The sequence below is a fragment of the Galleria mellonella genome, unplaced genomic scaffold, assembly GCF_026898425.1.
Source record: "Galleria mellonella isolate WM207_F2 unplaced genomic scaffold, CSIRO_AGI_GalMel_v1 utg8921, whole genome shotgun sequence".
Taxonomy (NCBI): Eukaryota; Metazoa; Arthropoda; class Insecta; order Lepidoptera; family Pyralidae; genus Galleria; species Galleria mellonella.
This window is the reverse complement of record NW_026442170.1, coordinates 96,955-124,668: the sequence shown is the minus strand read 5'-3', so window position 1 is coordinate 124,668 and position 27,714 is coordinate 96,955. Positions and strand designations below refer to the sequence as shown.

General features: G+C 37.0%; 1 protein-coding gene across 1 annotated transcript in view; it reads left to right on the top strand.

Annotated features, from left to right (window-relative positions):
• Positions 1-9,663: 9,663 nt before the first annotated feature.
• The window catches only part of LOC113519388 (hexokinase-2-like), a 29,955-nt gene continuing 11,904 nt past the window's right edge, over positions 9,664-27,714 (top strand). The window contains exon 1 of the mRNA XM_026904453.3: positions 9,664-9,875. The gene's annotated coding sequence lies outside the window, so the exon portion shown is untranslated. The remainder of the gene's footprint in view (positions 9,876-27,714) is intronic.

The following is a 27,714-nucleotide window of genomic DNA, read 5'->3' as shown; positions in this document are numbered from 1 at the left end:
TGAGCACAGTCCGTTGTACAAGTGGTAGAACACGCAGATTGGTCTTAAGTCTCCTAAGACTTGAGGGTTCGATATCGCTTGTAAGCCTGGGATCATCGACAAATCTCTATTATGAAATTAGGAAAGTGTCATGAATACTGTCACTAGGTTTTTTTTTTTGATGGGTGAAAATGGTATGGTAACCCCGCCTGCGCTAACGGGACACGCTGGCGGAGTACCAGTGAAGGGTAATAGATGAGAATAAAAACAGGTCAGTTAGCCCATCATGATGAATTCATCAGGAATTAACCATAATAGTTTTCAGGGAGAACCGCGAGGAGGTCGACCATGTTGGGTATATTGCTAGCAATAGGATTCTCAGTCTCCATTACTAACATTTTCTTTCCCCCCGGTCAGAATTGAATGGTAACCCCGCCTGCGCTATCGGTATACGCTGGCGGAGCATCAGTGTGAGGTAATAGGTGAGGATGAAGGCAGATCAGTTGGCCTATAGTAATCAATTGAACAAGAATTAACCACTATGGTTTCCAGGGGCAACCGCGTGGAGATCGAGCTGATAGGGTATATTACTAGCAATGGGGTTGTTAAATCTCATTATTATCTCCCTTTCCCCCCAACTGAAGAGTTATAACACATATAAAAATTAATACAACCGAACTCGAAACCTCTTTTTAAAGTCGTTTCAGGGAAAAACGAAGATGCAATTGCTTGGTCTAATTCGACCTTCATGAGTTATCGCATGAAGGTCGGACTAAGTGTCAGTCACGGCTCGTTGTCGGTTCGTTTCCGGCTTGGTAAAATATTGTCACGTAAGAAATTGTGTGTGTATTCATACTAACTGAACAGTACAGTTTTACTTGAACCCCGTGACAGTCAAATAACTTCGAAGTATTTTACTGAATAATATTTTGGAGACAGAAAAAAAACATTGGTTGACCTTATTCAATTTATATTGGTTCAATACCGAATAACAGTAACGTGGGGGGGGGGGGAATGTCCGTAATGCGTACTAAAAGTCCCACTGTACAATATATATATGTGTAGCAATATACTCCATCAGGTCGGACTCTACGTAGCCCCCATAGAAACCATCATGCTAAATTCCAGGTTTAATGCAATTTTTTTTTAATGGGTGAAGATGGAATTATAACCCCGCCTTCGCTAATGGTACACACTGGTGGGGCACCAGTGAAAGATGATAGGTGAGGATGCAGCAGGTCAGTTAGCCCATCGTGACGAATTGAACAATAGATCAATCACGATAATTTCCAGGGGGAACCACATGGAGGTCGACCTGATAGGGTATATTGCTAGTAAAAGGGTTGTTAAGCCTCACTACTAACAATCCCTTCTTCCCCCTCCAGGTGTATTCATCACGATAGGCTAGTTGATCTGCTTTTTCATTCTCACCTACCATCCCTTACTGGTGCCTCGCCAGCGTATACCGTTAGCACAGACAGGGTTATCATTCCATTACCATCTAAAAAAATACCGAAAATTGTATATTGAATGCCACGATGTATTTTAAACACTGGATGTACAATATATAGGTATTGCATCAGAAAAAAAACCCAATATATAGATATTGGTCGAAGTTAAGTGCCACCCCGCCGCTCGCCGTCCCATGTGAACGCTATCTGCGAACGGTCAAGGCCTCGTCAATTTGCCGAACGAATCACTTGAAAACAAAATGTTCACCGATAACCCCAAGTCAATTACGTCTATTATAGTCCATATTCTCTTGTCCATACAAAGGAGACGCCAGCAGCGTATTCCACGTACCAATGATACTAATAGGGGGAAGGGATTGTTAGCAATGGAATTTGACAGCCCCATTGCTAACAATATGCCCTATTAGGTCGACCTCCACGTGGTTCCCCCTGGAAACCATCGCGAACAATTCTTGTAGAATTCGTCACAATGGGCTAACTGACCTGCTTCATCCTCACCTATCATCCTTCACTGGTGCCCCACTAGTGTATTCCGATAGCGCGGGCAGGGTTACCATTTCGTTATCTTTCAAAAAAAAAGATACTAATAATGGGGGGAGGGGGGTTGTTAGTAATGGCTAGTCTTCATTTCTAGGAATATACCTTTTTTTTAATAGATGATAATGGAATGGCAACCTCGCCTGCGCTAAGGATATATGCTGGCGAGGCACCAGTGTGGGATAATAGGTGAGGATGAAAAGGCAGGTCAGTTAGCCCATTGTGATGAATACACCTCGGATTCAGCACGATAGTTTCCAGGGGGGACCACGTGGAGGTCGACCTGACAGGATCTTGCTAGCATTGGGACTGGTAGTCCGCATTACTAACAAACCCTCACCAAAAATATACCTTATCAGGTCAACCTCCACGCGGTTCCCCCTGGAACCTATCGTGATTAATTCATGTCGAATTCATCATGGTGGACCAACTAACTTGCCAGTGTATAGTGATAACATAGGTGGGATTACCATTCAATTTTTGACCCATTAAAAAAAAATATTGCCTTTGTGATGGATTACCAGAGTGCGCCCGACCTCTTGATCACCTCTGTTAAGAAACCGCGCGGGTCGTAAGCTCGATTGCCACATCACTAGTTAAGGATTTGAGTTTATTTACCGAATCTCTTACAAAAAAAATACAAATTCATGTTTCCTAATTAAGCTTAATATTTAATCGCAGCACGCTTGTGTAAATACATTGTAAGACCTATTTCTAACTACAGACAAATCTATCGATAGACTCGTCGCTACCACTTGCATGAGATAGAACGAGACGGCAACTTTGGGCGTCTTTTTTCCGTAACGTTCTCTTATGAAAAGATAGAGGTTTTCGTTGTTTATTCTTCTCATCTCAGTTAATGAATGATATTTATTTCGTTTAGGCGGTAGCGATAACGTGTCTGTCGACAGATTTGCTTGTCTAGAAAGGCGGGTCGGGTTGAGGACGTAATTTTAATTTTTCTAACATTTATGTCAATGAAAAGTTATGTCATAATTGATTGAACTTGACTACTAGAATTCGTAAATACAAAGTGCCTCGACATGTGATACAGTTATAAGTTGGTCTGTCCCGTTGTGACCGCGTCCCTGTTTGAAATGATTGCGACGTACACAATACGAGTACACGTGTTAATGTATATATGTAATGTGTTGGAATGTTTACTTTTGTGACACGGAATAATAATTATGGGAAATTGACTGCTTGTTTCATTTCACGACTCGCCAAACATTATTTACCAAGTGTACTTGATATAATACCATATATATATATATATATATATATATATATATATATATATATATATATATATATATATATATATATATATATATATATATATATATATATATATATATATATATATATATATATATATATATATATATATATATATATTACCAGAGGGAGACTGTATAAAAGTCATATGCTTGGACACCTCAGCCCCATTCGTGTTTCTACCGTGAAGCAGCTGTGTTTGCATGGCTGTATTTCGGTTAGAAGGGTGGGATATGGCAGTGAATGTACAGGGCACAGAGGAATAACACCTGAGTCCTCAGGAATGGCAACGCGTGGGGGGTATCATGGGCGAAACAGTATACTCTGTTATGTCCATGGTACTGCTCATGTCTATAGGCGACGGTTACCACTTTCCATCAGGTGGGCCGTCAGCTTGTTTGCCATTCTAAGTTGCATAATTTTATATCATCTAGACTGAAATAGATTTGTTTACAAGCACTTTTAAATCGTCATTTATTAAATCTACTGCAACGTTTAGAAAGTTTATACCTGTTTAGAAGAAAACATAGTAAAACATGTTGATATGTCTGTACTGAATTGTTTGAGCATAAAATTATTAATAGTTTATATTATTTGCTTATATAAGTATATGTAGCTGTATCCTGCGGCTCCGCTCGCGCGATTCCGTACATATTCTGTGTTGTTAGGGTATGGTATAAAAATAATCCTACCATGTAAGTGTGGGTAATATATATTGTAGTTACAATATCTATACATGGCTAATTCTCAAAAAAAGTTGAAAATGGCTTTATCGAGTTAATTATTATTTTTTTAACTCAGTATGGAATTTAATCTTGCTTAAGTGGTAGTTTAGGTCTTGTTTAATGAATATAGTATGGTGCTCCCCAACTTTTTTGAGTTTCAATTGAAAAAATATCATTTGTTCACACGGATTCATTCGTCATTACCTCATTAAAAATTTTTATGAGGGAATGACGAAACAAAACAAAATTGCCATAAACTCAGAGACATAACCTTACTTTCTTATAAACTGTGAACAGTATTTCATTACTACCGAAAACATATAAAAATACGCTACAATTATTAAATAAAAAAATGCTTACCTTGTGATAACATTACATGAGGGAATGACATGGAAAAATGTAATATTCAAAAAACTTGTTAAATTAATTTTAACAAAACATCTTTTCTTCAATCGCCTGCTATAGTATAAACTCTCAAGACCAATAATGCCAACTACAAAAAAATTTAATGTGGGGCTTGGTAGGCCTTTTAAATATTACTCCAATCACATTGTTTCATAACAGTGAGGGAATGATAATTTCTTTGAGGACAAATTTTGAATTATATTTAAAAATATTTTCATTCGCATTTCTTAAACTATGAACTTATGTAGGTATAGTCAATACTATCCTATATGAATAAAAAATAAAAAAAAAAAACAAACAATTTATAAAGAATTTTACGTTTTTGGTTAATGATTTACTTCGAGCTTAGCGCTTGGGAAATAGTGAAGGAATGATTTTTATGGTACTTTTTTGGACATATCTTTTTTGTTTATCGTATAAAAAAATAATTTATTTCATAAATTAGTACATCTAGTACAGTAGTTTTATTAAAAAAAAATTCTTATAATTGACGATCCTGGTTTACATAAATCATCAAGGACATCAATTTCGACTTTTTTTCGGAATTAGCCACATATATTGTGCCAATAACAGATAGATATTGGTTAGAGCTCATAAGGATTTTTTTTTTACAACACGGGGCAAACGAGCATGCGGCTCACCTGATGGTGATGATCACCCACAACACCAACGGAATTGCAGGTGTGCTGCCGGCCTTTTAAAAATGAATGTACTCTTTCCTTGAAGGTTATGTTGTCGTATCGGTTCGGAAATACTGCTGCTGGAAGTTGATTCCAAAGAATGGTTGTGCGTGGAAGAAAGTGCCTTGAAAAACGCACGGTGGAAGACCGCCACTCGTCCAGATGGTTGGGATAAAACTTTAGTTTGTGGTGGGATGTACGGTGGTAAAAATCAGCAACAGGTATCAATCCGAACAATTCCTCAGAGCACTCCCCATGATAAATTCGATAGAAGATGCACAGAGATGCAACATCTCTGCGCAGTTTCAGTGGGTCAAGTCGGACAGTAACAACGGGACAGTCGTAAGGAATATAGACATTCGACTGGTACTAGCGATGCCGCATTGGGTGCTCACCAGTGTCCAGAAGAACTCAACATATACGAGCAGATATCGGTATTACCCATATCTACGAGCCATGTACTAAATTTCATTCAAATCCATTCAGTAGTTTTTGCGTGAAAGAGTAACAAACATCCATCTATCCAATATTTTTTATACACTTTCACATTTATAATATTAATAGATTTTTTTTAATGGGTGATAATGGAATGGTAACGCCGCCTGCGCTAACGGTATACGCTGGCGGAGTACCAGTAAGGGATGATAGGTGAGAATGAAAAGACAGGCCAGTTAGTTAGGTCTTACGTGGAAACCATCGTGATGAATACACCTGGAATTCAGCACGATGATTTCCAGGGGGGACTATGTGGAAGTCGACCTGACAGGTTGTATTGCTAGCAATGCGACTAATGATTCGCATTACTAACAATCTCTTCCTCTCCATATTAATAGGATTTAACGCTATTTATTACACCGTATCTGTCTAGCCCGATGGACGCGAGTGTGATATAATATGGGTGATAAAGTAGATAAAGTTTTGTTTGAGAAATCAGTTCAGGGTACGATAGGACTGATATACATGAAGAAGGTAAAAGCCCTTAAAATAATAATAATAATATATGGGTGATAAATATGTATGTAATATACATATGTTACAGTAATATAACACAAAAGTCTTATTGCTAAAACAAGCTGCCTTCCAGATAAGCTTTGGCTACAGGAAACAAAGGCTGCAGCAAAGTTAAGTGCCTCACTATTCTCATCATCATATTAGCCATTATCCATCCTCTGTTGAGCAGAAGTTTCCCCTAAAGACTGCCATAAAGAACGATTCTCAGCCACCTGTACCCAATAACTTCCTGCGAAGTTATTGGGTATAGGTGGCTGAGAACTTCAAGTGCATTGCAGGACGTCTCAAATGCACTTGAGGTCGTCACTCCATCTAGTGGGGGATCATCCTACACTGCATTTGCCCGTAAGGGATCGCCACTCAAGAAACTTTCTTCCCTATAAGTTATCCGTTCTTCGAGCTATGTGACAAGCCCATAGGCACTTTAGCTTGCTTATCTTTCAGGCTATATTGGTCACTTTGGTTCTTTTGCGGATATCTTCTGTCACGCAAAGCAATTCCAAATAAATCACTTCCTCTCCATAGCTCGCTGAGTAATATGAAATTTTTGCATACGGGCAATCTTGTAGGACCATGTTTCGGTTCCATAGATCACCAGTAGCAACATACACTGGTTAATGACCTCCGTCTTTAAACTTTGGCCTTTTTAAGTGGCTAGTATCGATAAAAAGACATGCCTAGATTGTATACTAAATTACTTTCTGTAACACTTTTTATTGGTCAATAAAATTTAAATAAATATATTAAGTAGGTATATAAAAACCATATTTATAATTAATTTGTTGATCAACAGCTAATGTTTTCGAAATTTTTTTGAAATCAATAATATAGAGGAAACATTTTATTGTTTATAATGGATTAATTTGAAAATAGTACTTAATCGATGTAAAATTGTTTTGCTTATAAAAGGCTACAGTATCAGCGAGAAATATGGGCTTTTTGTTTTAAAAAAATGGCTCTAGACCGGGCCGGGTTTCTAGATTGGGATGATTCATAAGCGCGGGCTCTAATTTAGAAAAGTAAGCCTGGGGAAATACTTAAAAATATAAAATATATTGAAATGGTTGATTGCTGAAAAAGGCGGAAAATAATCTTTACTGAAAGTGGTTAAAAATGCTTTTGTCCAGAATGACAAAATCCACTGATCGGCCATTTTTAAACAGCGTGACCCAAATTGGATTTCAATTTGTTAACTAGTGACTAAGTTTCAATACTGACATCGAAATTGCAGTTGTGTGAACTTACTTTTTGGAAGTAGGTACCTACTATTTTATTTTTACCTATTTATTTTTGAAGTCACAGTTTAATTAGAATTTTACTGATAACCTCAAATCGATACGGCACCAGACTGATAGTATTTGTAATTAACATTCGCGAGATAATTACTTGCGTTTCACGTAAAATGTCAATTGATCGACAATTTTTTTTACCCAATTACCTACAATTAATAAAGTAGATGTCATAAAACTAATTTGTTGTTGTTTAATATTTATAATTGAAGCAAAAACCTACATAACTGTCTGTGACATCTATGGCGCAGTGGTAAGAATATTACTTTTTGTATTTAAGGTTTCGGGTTCGATTTTAGTCGGGCTAATTTGGAAAATAAAATATTTTGAAGTGATTTATTTTTTAATGGATGAAAATATAATAGTTACCCTGCCTGCGCTATCGGTATACGCTGGTGAGGGCACCAGTGAAGGAAGACAGGTGAACATAAAAGCAGGTGAGTCTATCGTAACGAATTCCATAAGAATTAATGATGATAGTTTCTAGGGGAAAGGTCGTCTTAATAATGGCGTTATTAGACCTCATTATTAACCATCCAAACTTCATAGTTAAGGAATGGGTAGCAGCGTCCCTCTTAAAACATCACCAAAGCCTAACTGCGGCTGCCAAATGTTGCAACTATGTGCAAAACACCCCAACACCCTATGTTCAGCAGTGGACAGTTAAAGGCTGGTATGATGATAATAATTAACAATACCTTTCTCTTTTTTTTATACAACTTAAAATGTCAAACAAGCTGACGGCCCACCTGATGGAAAGTGGTAACCGTTGCTTATAGACATGAGCAGTACCATGGACATAACAGAGTATACTGTTTCGCCCATGATACCCCCCATGCTTTGCCATTCCTAAGGACTCAGATGTTATTCCTCTGTACAGTAAATTCACGCCATATCCCACCCTTCAAACTGAAACACAGCCATGCAAACACAACTGCTTCACGGTAGAAACACGAATGGGACAGGGGTAGCCAAGCAATCGACTTTTGTACAATGTCTCCCTCTGGTTTCTCTGGAGTAGGATCTAGTGAGACACCGGTTCTATGAGCGGTATAGTATATAGTTGGTGCAATACCCAATTGCTACTTAGGTGTGCAGGAGGCGGGTTACTGCTTGTCAGTTTGCTTGTCACTCCCAAGAGTATAAAAAGCCAATAAAGGATGTAATAAACGTGAAACTTACCCTATCTCTCTATAATATTTATTTACTCTATGTGATATCGTATTGTCTAAATTCAGATGAACCTACTTTGGTTCGAGTTATAATTTATTACCCATTTCGAGGTTATCAGCTTTTTAACAATTTTATTTGTTTTTATATGACTAAATACTTATCTATCTCCAAAATCTTGGCGGTGTAGCGGTTTAACACATTGCATCGCTTTTGGGTGGTCGCGGGTTCGATCTCTGCTTATTACAAACATTTTTTTAATGAATAATAATGAAATGGTATATAGGTAAAAATGAAAAGGCAGATCAGTTAGCTTATCGTGTTGAGTACACCTGGAATTCAGCACGATGGTTACCAGAGGGGACCACGTGGAGGTTGATCTGGCTGGGAATATTGCTAGCAATGGGACTGGCAGACCGCAACACTAATACCCCCCCCCCCCCCCCCCTTATTACAAACATTCGTATTCGTGAGTATTGTGAACTGATTGTAGGAAAGAAAACGCCGGTTCGTGTTGAAAAGTTGTACTGACAATTTATAAAAAAATTAGTAGGTAATTAAAAAATACAATATTTGAAACACAAAATACAAAGGAGTTTGTACCAGTGAGTATTACTGTTTATATTAATGCTTTATATGCTAGTGAATAAAGCATTTTGTTTTGATGTCTACTTGTTCTCATTTTTTAAAAATATCGATACTATATTTAGTATAATTCTTAGTTTGAGACTGGATGGTGGTAATTTTATAATAATACAGTATAATAAAAAATATTAAACGGATTCTTTTTTTTTTTAATGCCGAGTCATATGAGTTAATACGGTACACAACATATGGGCATTACAATGTATATTGTGGTCTCTTTACTGTTGTTTATGTTTATATAGGTCACCAGCTTATTGCTCCTCTAAGTCCTATAAAAAACATTTGTATCGGTGCAAGTATGTACTTTGACTTTTTACCGCGCATCAGACCGGATGCAAGCGTGGCGGCGCAGCGGGTGTGGCGGCCGGCCCCCGACCTGCCCCCGGACTGCATTATTATTGGTATAACGCATCCAATACAACAAATCGTTGACTGAGAACGAAATGGAAGCAGTCGATGTCTATTTGAGCAGTGGATTGGCGTGTAGAGCGAGGTCGAATGTCAAGAGCTATCAAGGCGTAGTGTGTGCGTTGCCGCGAGCGGCGCGACTTGTACGCATTGTGTTTATCAGCTAGTCCCTTAGCAGCCGCCGTGAGACTTGCTCGCGGTTACCACATCGATCTTTATACTGGGCCAACCTTGACGCTATTTTGACGCATTTGTGTCCAGAAGTGCAGACCCAATGTGAGTATTTCATATTGATTATATGATTTATGATATTTTTTGCGGTTTAAATAAATAAATTGGCCGATGGCACGTAGGAGCCGCTGTTGAATTTAGCGGATAAATTAACATAAGTGGGTAAACAAATCAACAATATTAATATTTTAATAGTTTACATAAGGTGGCTGTTTTATACGCTAGAACAAGAAAACATTATACGACTTTTGTACAGTTCTGTGTTACTTATTAAAATAGTGCTGAAACATATTTCAGATTTTCTTTTTTATAAAATATCCACATTTAAAAAAATGTCTTTGTAATTTATTATTACATATTATCAATCTTTAAAATACAAATATAACATAAAATATTTTAGCACACAGTCTGACTACCTCATAAGGGATTATAGTTGTGACTATATTAATTTATTATTTTATTGGTGCTCTAAATTAAGTTCAAAATTAAACTTCAAAAATCACTTATATAAAAAATATAATGTATTTAAATACACTTATACGTAGGTAGCACTGATGTACATGTTGATTTCATTAATGGTGTGTTTAGAGATAGATACCTCAGCTAATCTCAATATCTAGTATGTTAATGATACTCTTTAACAAGCAACTAGGTACACAGCAATCTTGGTTGTTATCCATTTACTCGCTGCGGGATGTAAAACTGTAATTTTTCTGAATTTCCCGCCCATATGGCAACCTTGCATGGATAAAGTGTGAGCTGATCGGGGCTACAAATTTAATATTTTTGTTAAACTCCTTGTGAAACAATGATACATTAGGCATATGGAAAATTGATGTACAAATTTGATGACGAATGAATTAGACGATAAACTGACGTACGTGTATTTCTTTTCACCTCATCGCTTTTAACTAATTAGTATTCTATTTCTCTGTAGACTTATTTCATTTGTTTTATTATACGATGTCTATCTACATATATAACGTGAAATTAACGATTCCACCGTTTTTGCGGTTTCCGACAATTATTAATTTATTGTTTTATAATTGTTTCTTAAAAGTTAGTTTTTAATGGTATTTCTGATCGCTAAATAGAATCAGAATAAAGAATAAATATGTATATTAATTTTATTTTTAAATTTCTGTGATACGTCTCTTTGGGATAATTCATAATATTAATTTATTTTGATGTTTTTGCGTTATCTTCCAGTATTTTTAACTTGTGTTATCAATCGGTTTTTAGGTCACAATAACTTATAATAATCAGTAATTGTTATGTTTAAGATTCTAAAACATTGGATATGTTTTTTTGATCAAGTTTTTATCGAGTCGCTCGTACGCAGTTTTTCCACTTGATCGCCTTAAAAAAATGTGTACAGAAGATTTACGATAATTGTATAATGAAAATATGAAATCAATGTGTGAGGGGATTACCTCAGCATAACTTTATCGTATTAGATACGATTTTTCTGGCGCCACCCGCTGTTGTGCGTTCGATGCGTAAATAGATTGTAAAATATTTCGTGGGACAGAGGCGGCGCGCCATGAATCGCGTAAAAATAATATCTATTGCTACATTTGTGTGTCTCTGTGTACAAACATGGACTATTTGTGTCTCTGTATGATTAGCGTCGTAATAAAAATAATAAAAACACTGCGCGGTCAATAATGTTTCATAACAAACTGAATGACCTATGCCCCGCAAGAAAAAGCGAATTCTGTCGTGATAAAAATGTGTTGCGTGATGAGAATGGAATGATAACCCCGTCTGTTCTACTGGTTTACACTAGCGGGCTACTGGTGAGGGATGATAGGAGAGGATGAAGGCAGATTAGTTTGGTTATTGATAAAAGTCGATTGCTTGGGTACCTCTGTCCCGTTCGTGTTTCTACCGTGAAGCAGTTGTGTTTGCATGGCTGTGTTTTGGTTTGAAGGGATATGGCAGTGAATTTACAGGGTACAGAGGAATAACACCTGATTCCTAAGGAATGGCAACGCATGGGGGGTATCATGGGCGAAACAGTATACTCTGTTACGTCCATGGTACTGCTCATGTCTATAGGCGACGGTTACCACTTTCCATCAGGTGGGCCCTCAGCTTGTTTGCCATTGTAAATTGTTTAAAAAAAAGTTCTTGTTAAGAATTCACCTTGGTGATATAATATACACCATAACATAGACAGAGAGTGGCTTAGATGATGATAACGTACACACGATATTTTCATGTCCATTTCAAATTAATGTCAATTGGGTAACTCATTGATAAGTGAGGTAAGTTAATTGAGAGATCTAGGGTTTTGATGTGTGAAGACCTTACTTTTAGAACGCATATTGTCGAACTGTGCACTCAGGCATTAAAACTTTCAGATTTGTATTGCGACAAGCGCAACAGTTGGATTGCATACAAGCTATTAAAGTGCTATATAATGCTTTTGTTCGTAGTAAATTAGAAAGTAACGCAATTATTTGGAACTCACGTGAGTCTAAATATATACTTATGGTGGAAAAAATCCAAGAGAAATTTGTAAGGTGGCTGTACCAAAAACAGTATGGTTTCAAGGTGTCTTATCCCCATATATACTCGAGTATGTTTTCGTTGGGTATGGTGGGTATAGGTGTATTATATATACACTAGTAGACGGAAAATAAATTTAATTGATTATGTATTAATATTAGTACGGCGGAAGAATGTAACCAAACTGTACTGGTACCAATAGGAGCGCCCAGTAACTACGTGCGAGCACGTAGACGACATTAATTTGATATTCCGTTAAGAAGAACAGAGTTGGCCAAGCAAGCTTTTTTTTGTTTTTATATACCACTGAGGTGGCAAACAAGCATACGGCCCACCTGATGGCAAGTGGTTACCGTAGCCTATGAACACCTGCAATACCAGAGGCATTACGCGTGCGTTGCCGACCCTGAAGAAACCTCTTTACCCCCCTTTTGAAGAAACCATGCTGTAGTCTCTTGGGAAAAAAGCTCTTCTATCTCTTGCATTGAAACTACTCAATGATGTTTTGAGCCGTTATCCGCAATGAGACGTGTTTGCGTCCAACTTGCTGGAGTTTCGTCGGATGACCACACAGTGTTTGTGTTCAGAGATATTTATGTTATTTCTGTTATTGTTATGTTGTAATTTAAATCTAATTAATATAATTCCATTAATTTATACATGTGTTACTGTACTGATGCTTTCCTAAGTGAGCCTATTGGGAAACTGTAAAGTTCACACAGTTGATAAAATAAATAAATAAATATTAATTATTTATAATGCAATCAGTAGGGTTTGCAACTTAGTTTGACATATACTACCTATTTTCTTAAAATTACTATATTTATTTTGTGGAATATTTTTAAAATTTTTTAAAATAGATATTTTTGTCTTTTTAATAATAATACACAGGGCAGACTGCGTTTAGGGTGTACAAGTAATTTTTACAAGTAAATGTATATCTCCATTACCCACTGACAGCCAGTTACAGACAGCGACAGTAAGCTGCCAAACAGAGAATTTCCATTAGGACAAATGGTTTTTTAGCATTACACACATGTAATCTATTATAGCACCGGCGTACACGTAACAATTATTTCTTCCAATTAATGGTTTGTACGCGTGTAGTGAAAATTCGCTATTTGTCGTACCAATGACATGAGCTAGGAACAAGAACGGAAAATGCCTATGTTATATGACGGCAAGTCATAAAGAGAAGATCTAACATAAGACGCGTAGATAAGCGAGTATTTGATATTGTGTTAGAACAGAAGCCACTAATTATAATCAATATACAAAACCAGTTATATTTTTTAAATATTTCGCTTTAACATTGCTTGGGTACCTCTATCCCATTCGTGTTTCTACCGTGAAGCAGTTGTGTTTGCATGGCCGTGTTTCGGTTTGAAGGGTGGGATATGGCGTGAATTTACTGGGTACAGAGGAATAACACCCGAGTCCTCAGGAATGGCAACGCATGGGGGGTATCATGGGCGAAACAGTATGTGTGTGTACTGTTATGTCCATGGTACTCCTCAGGTCTATAGGCGACGGTTACCACTTTCCATCAGGTGGGCCATCAGCTTGTTTGCCATTCTAAGTTGTATAATATATATATATATATATATATATATATATATATATATATATATATATATATATATATATATAATATAAGAACTATCTAAACTAATACTATAAAGAGGAAAGTTATGATTATTGTTTACAATGGATAAACTAAAAACACTTAAACGACATTAAAAATTCGTTTATAGGCAGCTATGTTATCAGTGTGTGTTACACGCTGTGAAGCCGGAATGGGTGACTAGTATATTACATGTAGAATAAATAAATGCTGAAATGTCATTTATTAGAGAATTCCTAAATAATATTGAAGATAAAATAAACGAGGTATTAAATAAACTACTAAATAGATCCTCCATTGTATTACTATTTTTTTTTTATACAACTTAGAATGGCATACAAGCTGACGGCCCACTTGATGGAAAGTGGTAACCGTCGCCTATAGACATGAGCAGTACCGTGGACATAACAGAGTATACTGTTTCGCCCATGATACACCCCATGCGTTGCCATTCCTGAGGACTCAGTAATTTGAATGGATGTTATTCTTAATCACAACCAATATGCGGTTACTATATTAATTCAAAACAGCGGAGGAAAATGAAGTTACACCTGTTACATTTACGTACGAGTAGTAAACTTATTATAAATAGATACAAACAATTACAAGAAATAAGCGATCTCTTTTAGGCAACCTTTAAAATAACTTTTATAGTGTTACTAGCTGACCCCGTAAACGTTGTTTTACCACTTATTGCGAAATATATAAATCGCGATTAAAAACAGGGGTTGATTGTAAAACGATGAAAATTTAAAGTTGTATGTATTTTTCAATGCTAAATCATATTTATATAAAATTAAAAAAAATTGTCAAAAAAATAAAAAAAAATTTTTAGGGATGGGTCACCCTTATCAGTGATGGGTATAAAAATAGATGTTGGCCGATTCTCAGACCTACCGAATATGCACACAAAATTTTATGAAAATCGGTAAAGCCGTTTCGGAGGAGTTTGGTAACAAACACCGTGACACGAGAATTTTATATATTAGATTTCAACATTTGAATTGTCTATAGATACAGGTAATGTATGAGCGATGTAATGATTCGCATCTATCACAACTTATTGTCTCTCATTTCTATATTTGCGGCTCGATAAATGAATGTCAATTGGGCGATATTGGTGTTAAACATTCGACATCATGAAAGTCGTACTTTCCTGATGTACGAGTATGTATGTGCGTGGACCGGCCAGACAGTTCCGCGTTGATTACGATTAGATACCTAATCAGCGGCTGTTTTATGGAAACCACTATTCTCAGAAGTTAAATAATTTTATATTGAAAAAAAAAATATATATTTTTTTGCAATATTCCGCGTTAAAACTTTTAAATATTATAAATGTGTCTTATTAATATTTTCTTTTTTGTTTTTCGCTTTATCCTTACCACTCAGTTAAAATTATATCAAATTATACTTTGAACTATTTACATTATTTTTATTATACACACACTGCACAGACAGTCACCAAAAAATATTGCTCTTTTATTTTATATTTATTTTAATTAATATTTTCACGTACCCTCAAAATCAGTGTTTTTCAGTTGCTGAAAATCAGTGTTTTGTTCCTTGAACAATGTTACACGCTGAGCTTCGACCTTTTTGTATTGCTGCAGATCACACATAATAACACCATTTTATAAATCTTATGTTGTTTATGTATTATTTATTCTTATGTACATGTTGTGTGTGATTAGTAACAAACAAATAAACGATCTATCTATCTATCTATCTATATATATATATATATATATATATATATATACACGTATATATATAAATTAATAGCTTAATTTAATTGTATAGTTTGCATGTATGTATCTCTGTATGTCAGCCGAGTACTTAATATACCACCATGCTCTATGCCGGATGTTAAATTCACGCAAAGATCAGTGCGTAGAGCACTTCTCTCCCTTGAAATCCATAAGTCGAGCGGGCCCGATGGCATTCCTCCAATTGTGCTAAGGACGTGCGCACCAGAGTTGGTTCCGGTTCTTACGCGTCTTTTTCGGCTCTGTTACTCATCAGGTATAGTCCCAAAGTTTTGGAAGACTGCTTTGGTGCATCCGATCCCTAAAAAAGGAGACCGCTCAGATCCAGCTAACTATAGGCCCATAGCTATCACTTCCTTATTCTCGAAAGTCATGGAATCAGTTATTAACCATCAACTGCTCCGGTACCTAGAGAATCGCCAGCTGATCTCAGACCGCCAGTACGGCTTTCGACGGGGACGCTCGGCTGGTGATCTTTTAGTTTATTTAACACACCGATGGGCAGTGGCAATCGAGAATAAGGGAGAGGCCTTAGCTGTTAGTCTGGATATTGCGAAAGCCTTTGATCGGGTGTGGCATAGGGCACTAATCTCAAAACTACCTTCGTTTGGGTTGCCTGCGAGATTGTGCAGTTGGGTCGCCAGCTTTCTTAAGGAACGTAGCATTAAGGTCGTAGTCGACGGAGCATGCCCTGACTTAAAACCTGTGAATGCTGGTGTCCCGCAAGGCTGTGTACTATCTCCGACACTGTTTCTTCTGCATATCAATGATATGTTACAGATCAGTGATATTCATTGTTATGCGGACGACAGTACAGGAGATGCATTATACACCGGTCATGCAAAGATCTCGCGCGCACATACCGATGAGCTCCGGAACAGACTTGTGTCTGAAATCGAAACTTCACTCGATAAAGTTTCGATCTGGGGTGAACGCAATCTTGTTCACTTTAACCCTAAGAAGACACAAGTCTGCGCGTTCACCGCAAAAAAGACACCGTTTGTCGTATCACCTCACTTTCAGGGCACTTCCCTTGATAATAAGTCGAGTCTGGGGATTCTTGGCGTCGATATATCTAGCGACGTCCAGTTTTGCGGTCATCTGGAGGAAAAAGCTAAGATAGCTTCCAAAAAGTTGGGGGTGCTCAATAGGGTGAGACGGTATTTCACGCCAGAAAACCGCCTGAAACTGTATAAAGCTCAAGTGAGGCCACACATGGAATACTGTTCTCACCTGTGGGCAGGAGCGCCACAGTACCAACTCCTTCCGTTAGACCGCATTCAAAGTCGGGCAGCTCGAATTGTTGACGATCGGCGTCTTACTGTCCGGCTCGACCCACTGAAACTGCGTAGAGATGTTGCATCTCTGTGCATCTTCTACCGAATTTATCATGGGGAGTGCTCTAAAGAATTGTTCGGATTGATACCTGCTGCAGATTTTCACCATCGTACAACCCGCCATAAACTAAAATTTCATCCCAATCATCTGGACGAGTGGCGGTCCTCCACCGTGCGTTTTTCAAGGCACTTTCTTCCACGCACAACCACTCTTTGGAATCAACTTCCAGCAGCAGTATTTCCGAACCGATACGACAACATAACCTTCAAGAAAAGAGCATATTCCTTTTTAAAGGCCGGCAGCACACCTGCAATGCCGTAGGTGTTGTGGGTGACCATGAGCGGCGGTAGTCACTTACCATCAGGTGAGCCGCACGATCGTTTGCCCCCTGTGCTGTAAAAAAAAAAACCATGGTTAAATCGCATTTCTGAATTACACGGTACAGGCTTGCATGTTTAGTGTGTAATTCGTAGAGTTAATCATCAATGTAAAAGTGTTTTGGCAAATAAATATTTATATCATTTCATATTAATTTAATTTCAAATGGATTCGAATGAAATTTGGTAAACAGATTCACACGGGCAAGCCCCAGGAAACAGCTAGTTTAAATATAAAATCATGAATAGTTGTTAGGTGCGTGAGTTGCACCTAGAGCGGTTACCATTTGCGCGCTGCATCCTGCGGGCCGCATCCTGCAGTAAATATGAATTAGGGAATACACTTACCATCTTGTCAGCACCGAGACGCTATGGCCACAGCAATCACACGCCGACTATTTTGTGTCGACCTATTTCTTTTTATTTCTGTTGTTAAGCAGCATTGCACCAAAATAAAGAAACAAGTCCCTAATCAATATTTTCCTTTAAAAAGTCCCTTCGTGAACATTACTTCAAATTATCACAACAATGAAAAGCTTCAATAAAAACTTAAAAGTTATGCTCATTAAAAGTTTTCCAGCAGTCGAAACGTGATTAAAAATAGTGTACATACCTATATATCGGTCACGCCTGTCTCCCATTAGGGTCGGCGGAAACAATGGAACACTAAATGCTTCGATTCAAACCGACCTCTTTCGCTTCCACCACATTCATTAATCTTTTCAGACATGCTCGCTGGTTACGGATATTTAGAAATAGTTTTTTTTTGATGGGTGAAAATGGTATGGTAACCCCGCCTGCGCTAACGGGATACATTGGCGGAGCACCAGTGAAGGGTGATAGATGAGAATGAAAACAGGCCAGTTAGCGCATCATAATGAATTCATCAGGATTTAACCATGATAGTTTCCAGGGAGAACCGCGACGAGGTTGACCTGGTTATATTGCTAGCAATGGGATTCTCAGTCTCCATTACTAACAATCCCTTTCCCCCCAGAAATAGTGTATTATATATTTAATCCTGTTTCTCGAGTGCTACCTATCGAGTGGTGGCCCCAATGAAAATCAGCGCTGCAGCAACACGCTGCAGCTTAAGCTCAGTGGGGACCATTTCAGCTGCTACAAGAGTTATATTATTTTAATGTATGACGTTGTCATTAATATTGTTATGTTGTATAGTTGAATAAATTACTTTATTATTTAGTATTATGAAGTAGGATGATGAGGAATTATTTTTATTCATAATTCAGTATCATTCCCGTGATGCGAGCAGTCAATAATTTATTTATAGTTTTATTAGTGGCCGATAACAGATAGACTCCATTCAAGTTTATTTATAACCACAACAATTTATGATGCGTATGAAATATATATATGTATTAGATAAATCTTTTCTTTTTTTCTACTTTTCTCACAATTTTGACTGAATATTTTTTTTATTTGAATGTGATAATAAAAGGAATTCTAAGTGTACAATTTGTTTACATTTTTTTTTGTTTTTCAGAATCACAGATAATATAATATTATACCAGAATGTAAGAGTTAGGAAAACAGAGTACAATATACCAATACATCAGAACAAAATCTCAAAACACGAATAAAACCTTGCTCCAAGAAAGCTAAATCCTCCTCTCACCTATGGGAAAGATCTATGCTTACGGTTTTTTTAATGGGTGATAATGGAATGGTAACCCCGCATGCGCTATTGGTATATGTCGGCGGGGCACCAGTGACCGATTGTAGGTGACGATGAAAGCAGGTCAATTAGCCTACCATGACGAATTCAACTAGAATTGACCACGATGTTTTCCAGGGGGAACTATGTGAAGGTCGACCTGATCAGGGTATTGCTGCCAATGGGTCAGTTGGACTCCATTACTAACAATTCCTTTTCCCCATGCTTACGCTTGGATATGGTTAACTATCACAATATTTACAATTTCATGAGTTGTTATTACTATGACTTAACTCTATTTATTTGAGGCTGTAGGTTGGGATTGCTGGTAATCAGAACGATTGTGACGCGGCCCTCTCTGGTTACCATTGTGATTAATTCTTGATGTATTCGTCAAACAACTACTTTAGTGATGATTGAAGCCGTTTCTTTGTGGAGCAAAATTTTGCTTCGTCATTTTATGGATGCTCAGTTCCACGTTCTAAATTAATACATTTTCAATCGAATGTGTTTACCAAATTTGTCATTTATCGGTGTGTTTATTAGTTTTAAAAAATGATCAGTGACTAGTCAATATTAATTCTGTTAACATAGATTGATTGATAGTTTGTTTCTTTTTTTGCAGAGCAGAATGTTGTTACGTTGTTGCGAACATTTACTAACAAATATTAGTTATATTTACAGCCCTAGTATATCACAGTGACTATTAAGAAGTCGTTATGGTTTCAAGTTTTCCGAATTAGTTATTTGAGTACGTTCTCTAGAATTTTTCGCTCATCACCTTTCCTGTATTTCAGGTACATACCAATTGGTTTTGTTACACTGTAAAGCTAACAAACGCTTACTTACATCTGAAATTAATTGCAACGGATGTTTGTCGTCCGCAGGACCCACGTCACGTGTGTGGACACAGCCGCGCCTCCACCGTAATCAACATTCATAGGGATTTATCGATGTAGCACACACATTGGCAGTTATTTGTTTACTCCGAGAGAGCATGTCATAAATGACATGTCAGATCAACTAATGGCAGCATGTTCACCTGTTTATAATTTAATAAGTCACTTCTTCAGTTCAACACTCTTGATAGTGACCTTGCTTTATATCCGTGCATTATCAATAAAGCTCTCTTCAGCGATTGGGGTCTAGCGATCTCTTTATTCACTTCTATTTTTGTGTATTTTTTTTTCTAGGATAGACCTTTTTAGGAAGTTTATTTTTATATCACGAAGGTGGCAAACAAGCATTCAGCTCGTCGGATGGTAAACGGTTACCGTAGTCTATGAACGTCAGCAACATTAGGAGTGTTACATGCGCGTTGCCGACCCTGAAGAAACTTTAATATACCTTTTTTTGAAGAACCTTATACTGTGCTCTCTAAGGAAAACCTAGCCAGCCTACCGGCCTCATTCCACAGCCTGTGGCAAATACTAAATAGAAAAGAGGACAGTACACCGGCAGAATGCTCTCACTTAACGCATATTCTTAATGTATCACAAATATCATATAGCACAAGGTCCTGATAACACTAAGAAAAAGTTAATGAAATAATAATTAGAACTAATTAATATTAACACCATACTGGTTCAGTGATGTGTTTTCCAGTGCGAGACTGAGGTCCTCGATCCGATCAGTAACCATAGATGCAGTTCAATCATCCAATAAAACTTGTAAGTCATCATTGTAGATGACTTAGGGACTCGAGTAATCACTGACGCTATCGAAGAATTTTGTTTCTAAAATAATATATGTACCTATACACAATTCTATATTCACAAACGGCTAATTAAACAATATCTGTGTTGGAATAATTATAAAATCGGAACGTATTTAAAATTCAAATTGTCATTTGAAAAGAAACAGTAATTTATTTGACAGTTAAGTTTCTACTGCTTTATAGATATTTTGTTTAGATAATAATGCGTTTAGTGAAGCACGTGTCTCGCTTCTTCATACAAACCATGTCGTCATAAGAAGTGCGAAAATTAGTTTTAGATTTTGGCTACGAGTATATTTCTTTAGGGTAAATTGTTCAGATTTGTGAATACTAGTGCTGGGATTCGGCTTACACTTGTGATTGTACGAAATAATACATACCTTTTTAATACATACTATATTCGAATTTCTTTTTCAACACTCTTTACAATCCTGTATTCTGTCTGCTTTAAAGAACAAATTTTTCAACTGTAGAATTACTTATATAACGTACATACTATACCAGAGGGAGACTTTGTACAAAAGTCGATTACTTGGGTACCTCTGTCCCATTCGTGTTTCAACTGTGAAGCAGTTGTGTTTGCATGGCTGTGTTTCGGTTTGAAGGGTGGGATATGGCGTGAATTTACTGGGTACAGAGGAATAACATCTGAGTCCTCAGGAATGGCAACGCATGGGGGGTATTATGGGCGAAACAGTATACTCTGTTATGTCCATGGTACTGCCACCATGTAACCACTTTCTATCAGGTGGGCAGTCAGCTTGTTTACCATTCTAAGTTGTATAAAAAAATACATATATAACTTTAAATAGAGCCCATAATGACCAATTCTGTCTGTGACGGCATGGTAAGTCTTCATTAAGGCGTGGGAGGGAGGGAGGCACATGGGGGCTGTTTTGTAAGGGCGTGTTTGTTAGCATCAGTTGCTGTTACACATACAGTCTTACGTTACGTATCGCTACTGTAATTAGATGCAACGTTATACAACTACTAGTTTTTACATACGACTTCGTCTGTGTGACCGCGATAGTTTTTTTTTATAACAGAATGGCAAACAAGCTGACGGCCCGTCTGATGGAAAATGGTAATCGATGCTCATAGACATGAACAGTGTCGTGAACATAACAGTTTATTGGTTGGGGTAAAAAATTACCTATGCCCTCCTGTAATATGTAATGTGTCGAGTAATTCAGCCATCGAGGTGCCAAGAAGTAACGTAAAATAAAGAATCAAGTGTGTAGGTACTATTTACCTGTAAAGGCTTTTACATCATGTCAAGCTCTAATTGTGTATTTAAAATATATAAATATATAAACAACGTGAAAGTTTAAAACTAACGAAGGAGTGGTCCATTGTATGCTGGGACCACACAGCAATATATTTCGAATTTATTATTATTATATTATTCTAATGTATTTATGGAGAATAGATAACTATCGCTTTCAATTTGGTATGAAGAACGAATCTTTTGTTATGAGCGACAAGTATTGTCGGCACACAACTGCTCCAATTTGGTGTTCGTCCTTGCACACTCGCGTCGATTGATCTAATTTGACAGCGGCACATCGAATTGTGGAGAAGCCACACTATCCACAGTATATATAATAATATTATAAACTAGCTGTATACCGAGGTGTCGCTCGCGTGTATCAATATATAAATGTAGGTACTAATTGTCACTCAAATCCATTTAGTAGTTTTTGATTAAAATGGTAACAAACTTCCATCTATCCTTACAGACTTTCGCATTTATAATAGTAGTACTGTTGACGCCTTAAGAACTTAGCTAATCTTTATGAAATTTTGAAAAATAACTATATTTTTTGTCATGGATGATATTGTAATGGTAACTCCGCATGCACGATCGGTATATGCGAGGGGGCATCAGTGAAAGATGATACTTGAGGAGGAATGCATTTAACCACAATAGTTTCCAGGGGGAACCGCGCGGTGATCGACCTAATAGGGTATATTGCTAGCAATGGGCCTGTGAAATCCCAATATTAACAATCCCTTTTTCTCTTATTCACGCAGTACTTCTGATGAATACGCACTGTCACTCGACGGCGCGTGTAAAAATTAATAACAATTAAGTAGTATTCGATTACGGTCCATCAAAATTCATAGGATTCCTCATTATTGTCCAATTGGACTTTATTAGTAAAGGGACAGAGTAAGGTCTACAGCGAGGTTTGTGATAGACATATGCAGCTTTTCTCACATTATCTAGGAAAAAAAAATATCCTAAAAGTCTAATTTAGCACGTGATTTATTTCCGTATCACATTACTTTCAAATAAGCTGCGTTTTCCTTCAAAATTCCGTTGCGTAGCAAAATTTGTTCGTACACGATTCTTTATTTCAAATTAAAACATTTTTTAGTCTAATGTGTCTATGAAATATCTCGTTATTCATCGGCTTAGTTGAAGTTGCTGTTTTTTTATGGCGCAAAATATATTAGATATTTTTTTTTATAATCAGCAGATAATAAAATGAATGATAAGATACGAAATGCAAATAAATATAATTGTGATACTGTTGTTAAATGATAAACGCAAAACAAATAATGACATAATAATTATGATGGCTTGTTCGATTACCCGTAACGACATTGAATTTGCTCTGCTCGCTCCGGCAGGTACGTCGCTGGAAAATTGATTACATTTAGAACTTAGAAGCAACTTGTCCTATCTGACTATTGAAAGCAAGTAATTTGTTGTCTACTGCTGTGGACTGGGGAGAAGGGTAGGGGGAGAGCAATGATCAGCGGGCATGATCCATAGTTCTTTTTTAATGGATGATAATGGAACGGTAACCCCGCTTGCGCTATCGGTATATACTAGCAGAGCACCAATGAGCAATGATTGGTGAGAATGAAAAGGCAGGTCAGTTAGCTCATCGTGACGAATTCAACGATAAATTAGTCACAATAATTTCCAGGGAAACCGCGTGGAGGTCGACCTGATAGGGTATATTGATAGCAATAGGAACTAATCACCCCATTACTAATAATCCCTTCCCCCGCATGAACCATAGTATGTCGCATGATATTTAGTGTGGGTTTTTTATGGATAAAAATGGAATGGTGCCCACGTGCATTATCAAAATGCAAGAAAGCAGGTTACAATGCGGCCTACGCAAGGCATAGTGACACGTCCACTTTCGTTCCCGATTGTTATGTAAAAACCGGCTCAAACTAGATACATATTGAAATAGCATTTCGTAGTTGTTTCCTTATTTATCAGTAGGGTCAACTGACAGATAACGAGTTATCGACGTTGCGTCAAGATAACCTCCAGGGACACCACCGCAGACGATAAACACGAGCACACTACTTACTTCATACTCGTAGCTTGTATTCGCTGAGAACAATGCTTTCCAACTGGCAAACAAACTGTTTCACATATTTTTAACTAGCTTAAAATGAAACGAATGAAAATTCTACTTCATTTTTCTGTATATTTAAACATTTACTAAACTATGACGATTTTACGTTTAAGATCTTATGATATATATAATCTCAGCCATTATCTGTCTACAGCTAAACATAGGCCTCCCCCATAGACTGCTATAAGGAACAGCCCTGAGCCACCTACATCCACTGACTCCTTGCAATACATTTGAGGTCGTCACTCTATCTAGGGGGGTTGGGTTGTCAGTTCTTTGAGCTATGTGCCATTGCCACTTTAGCTTGCTTATCCTTCGGGTTATATCGATAACTTTGATTCTTTTGCGGATAACCTCGTTTCGGATTCTATCACTCAAAGAGACTTCGAGCATAGCCCTCTCCATAGCCCGCTGAGTAATTTGAAGCTTTTGCATGCAGGCAACTGTGTAGGGCCATGTTTCGGTTCCATAAGTCATCACTGGCAACACGCACTTGTTAAAGACTGTCCCTTTAGAATGTTACTAGAATGATTTGTTAAAATTTATGGGCTTTTTGTTTTTAAAACAAATTTATTAGTTGATATATTATAGTCATAATTATCATATTACACAATCAATGTAAGCTTATCAATAAAAGCTCTGCAGTGCCTGGCTACAATTTTATCAGGGAATATAATTTGATTCCTTATCTCTAAGGTGCTTTTAAATAAATTTAAATATTTAATACAAATAGAAGTCATATATAATCTATATCTATGTATATAATAAAGGATGCTAATTGACAGACTTACCTATAATATAAAATACCTATAATCTAGAATCTTGATTTTTTGCAGAGGAATTTTGAAAATTCAACTTCTAGGGGGGTAAAACGGGAGTTAAAAATTTGTATGAAATTGCGTCAGTTTAGAAGTTAGACACGTGAGATTTTATAGAACGAAAAATCGAATATCATACGCGAGCGAAGACGAATTCCCATACAATTTTGCAAGAATTATAGTAGTTTTTTATGAAACAATTAGCTTTTGCCCAAAAAGCTAATTGTTTCATAAAAAACTACTATAATTCTTGCAAAATTGTATGGGAATTCTGAAAACCAAATTAATGAAAATATGGAAGAATAATAAATATGGGATATGGCAATGAAATTACAGGGTACAGAGAAATAACACCTTAGTCCTCGCATGAAGTGTATCATGGACACAGTATACTCTGATATATCCATGGTACAGTTCATGTCTATAGGCGACGGATACCATTTTCCATCAGGTAGGCCACCAGCTTGAATTTCATTTTAAGTTGCATTAATTACATATAAAATCGCCGTTTAATCGGGAACCTGTACATTTTGGAAGTGGCATTATAAAGTGAAGGGCCGCACGGTGGACTGAGACCGGTTTATATACGTCGTGTTGATTCAAGCAGCTTCACTGACAGCTGATAATGATTGATTATTTGTTTTGCATAAGTCACGAAATGATTAAGTAACCACCAAACCTGCGCCATTGAAGCCACTATGAAGCTTTAGCGTCAGTTGCGATTGTGAGCTGATCCTTACTATAAGAACAAATTCCTTATTTGTAGCTAATTCCGTCAAATCTGTCCACGTATATAAATAATCTTATATTAAGATATCCTATATACATTTCGTCCAAATTTATTCGCCGTTTAAGCGTAGTTGATTACCCAACCATCTTTATAAACTATTTTATTACATTAGCAGAATTATTGATATTACATAACGCCATGCATACCCTTATAGTTTTACTCTAGAAAATGGTTAACATTTGACTATAATATGTTTATCTATAGACAGATGTCCATAGTTCACATATTCAATATATTTTCCTAATCACCATCATTGCCATTCCAAATGTTTCTCTTTAGGCGGAGAAAATTTAAAGAAAGTAATAACATACATGTAAAACAAGAGCTAGAATATAGGTTAGAATAAATAAGATACGTTTAGAATAAAGTACTCCGTTGGTTTACGCGTTAAAAGAACCAATGTATATACGAAGTTGTTCGCGAACATAGTCGAACAACGAAAGGATGCTCGGGAAATGCTCTTCAACATTAGCCAAAAATTATACCTTCCATCGAAGAATGAACATTTGCTTGCCCAACCAACAAGCAGACAACTTAAAGTAAAGCCAGACCAATCTGGCTTTACTTTAAGTTGTCTGTAAAGAAACATTGCTGTAGAGTTAAAACTTAGCACTTTTAGTAAATCTAAACATATGATGTGTGAAAATCCGTTTATTCGATATTTTATTTCGAGGAAAGAAGGTGTTAATTGATGTCATCGACAATACTATTAATCGCATTAGCCATTTATTATCCACTGTTAAATATAGACCTCCCCTTTGGGAGGTACTGCCAGTTGTTGCCACGCTTGGCATGCAAAGTGGCAACCGCAGTTAAGCTTTGGGGATGTTTTAAAAAGGACGCTGCTGTCCATATCTAGATCAATAAATTTCCTTAGTCGCCTTTTACGATATCTACAGGGGAAGGCAATAGTACAATAGTATTTCTTTTTGAAAAAGCAATAAAGAGCATCTATCTATTCTCTATATTTACTTTCATGAAGTTAATTAACATTAGAACAGAATTAACTTGTATACTAACGGCGGTGCGATGACAAGTGACGACATTATCTCAAGCTTACATTATCACGTTGGAACAGGTATGCTAATCATGCGGAAAAATTCGGCATCTGTCGTATCACTATCATTCTTGTGCGAAATCGCGGTCTCGCGTGGTGGGGGACAGGTGGGGATTACTGAGCCGCAGATAATGTGATAGACTACAATAAGCATTAAATTCATACTTGCCTCGTATCTTTGTAAACATTTTTTTTTATACAACTTAGAATGGCAAACAAGCTAACGGCCCACCTGATGGAAAGCGGAAACCGTCGCCCATAGACATGAGCAGTATGGATATAACAAAGTATACTATTTCGCTCATGATACCCCCCATACGTTGCCATTCCTGAGGACTCAGGTGTTATTTCTCCGTACCCAGTAAATTCACGCCATATCCCACCCTTCAAACTGAAACACAGCCATGCAAACACAACTGCTTTACGGTTGAAACACGAGAAACACAAATTTGACAAGACTTTGGTGATGTTTTAAGAGGGATGTCGTTGCGCATCCCCAAAACCTTTAATTCTCTTAATCGCCTGTTACTACATCCAGGGGAATAGAAGGGGTGGTATATGGCAGTGGAATTACAGAGCCTATAGGCATAGTCCATAATCCTTAAGAATGGAAACGCAATAGGGGTACCATGAGCATTATGTACAGCGATGTCCATAGTGCTTACTATTCATGTCTATAAGCGACTGTTATCTGCCTACCTAACTTGACGCCGCCTACTTCGTCGTCTACTTGTTCTACTATTATAGTAAAAACACCTAATAATTGTATTTTTTTTTAAGATAATTAAGTGCATTTGCTATTACTTATTTATTGCCTTT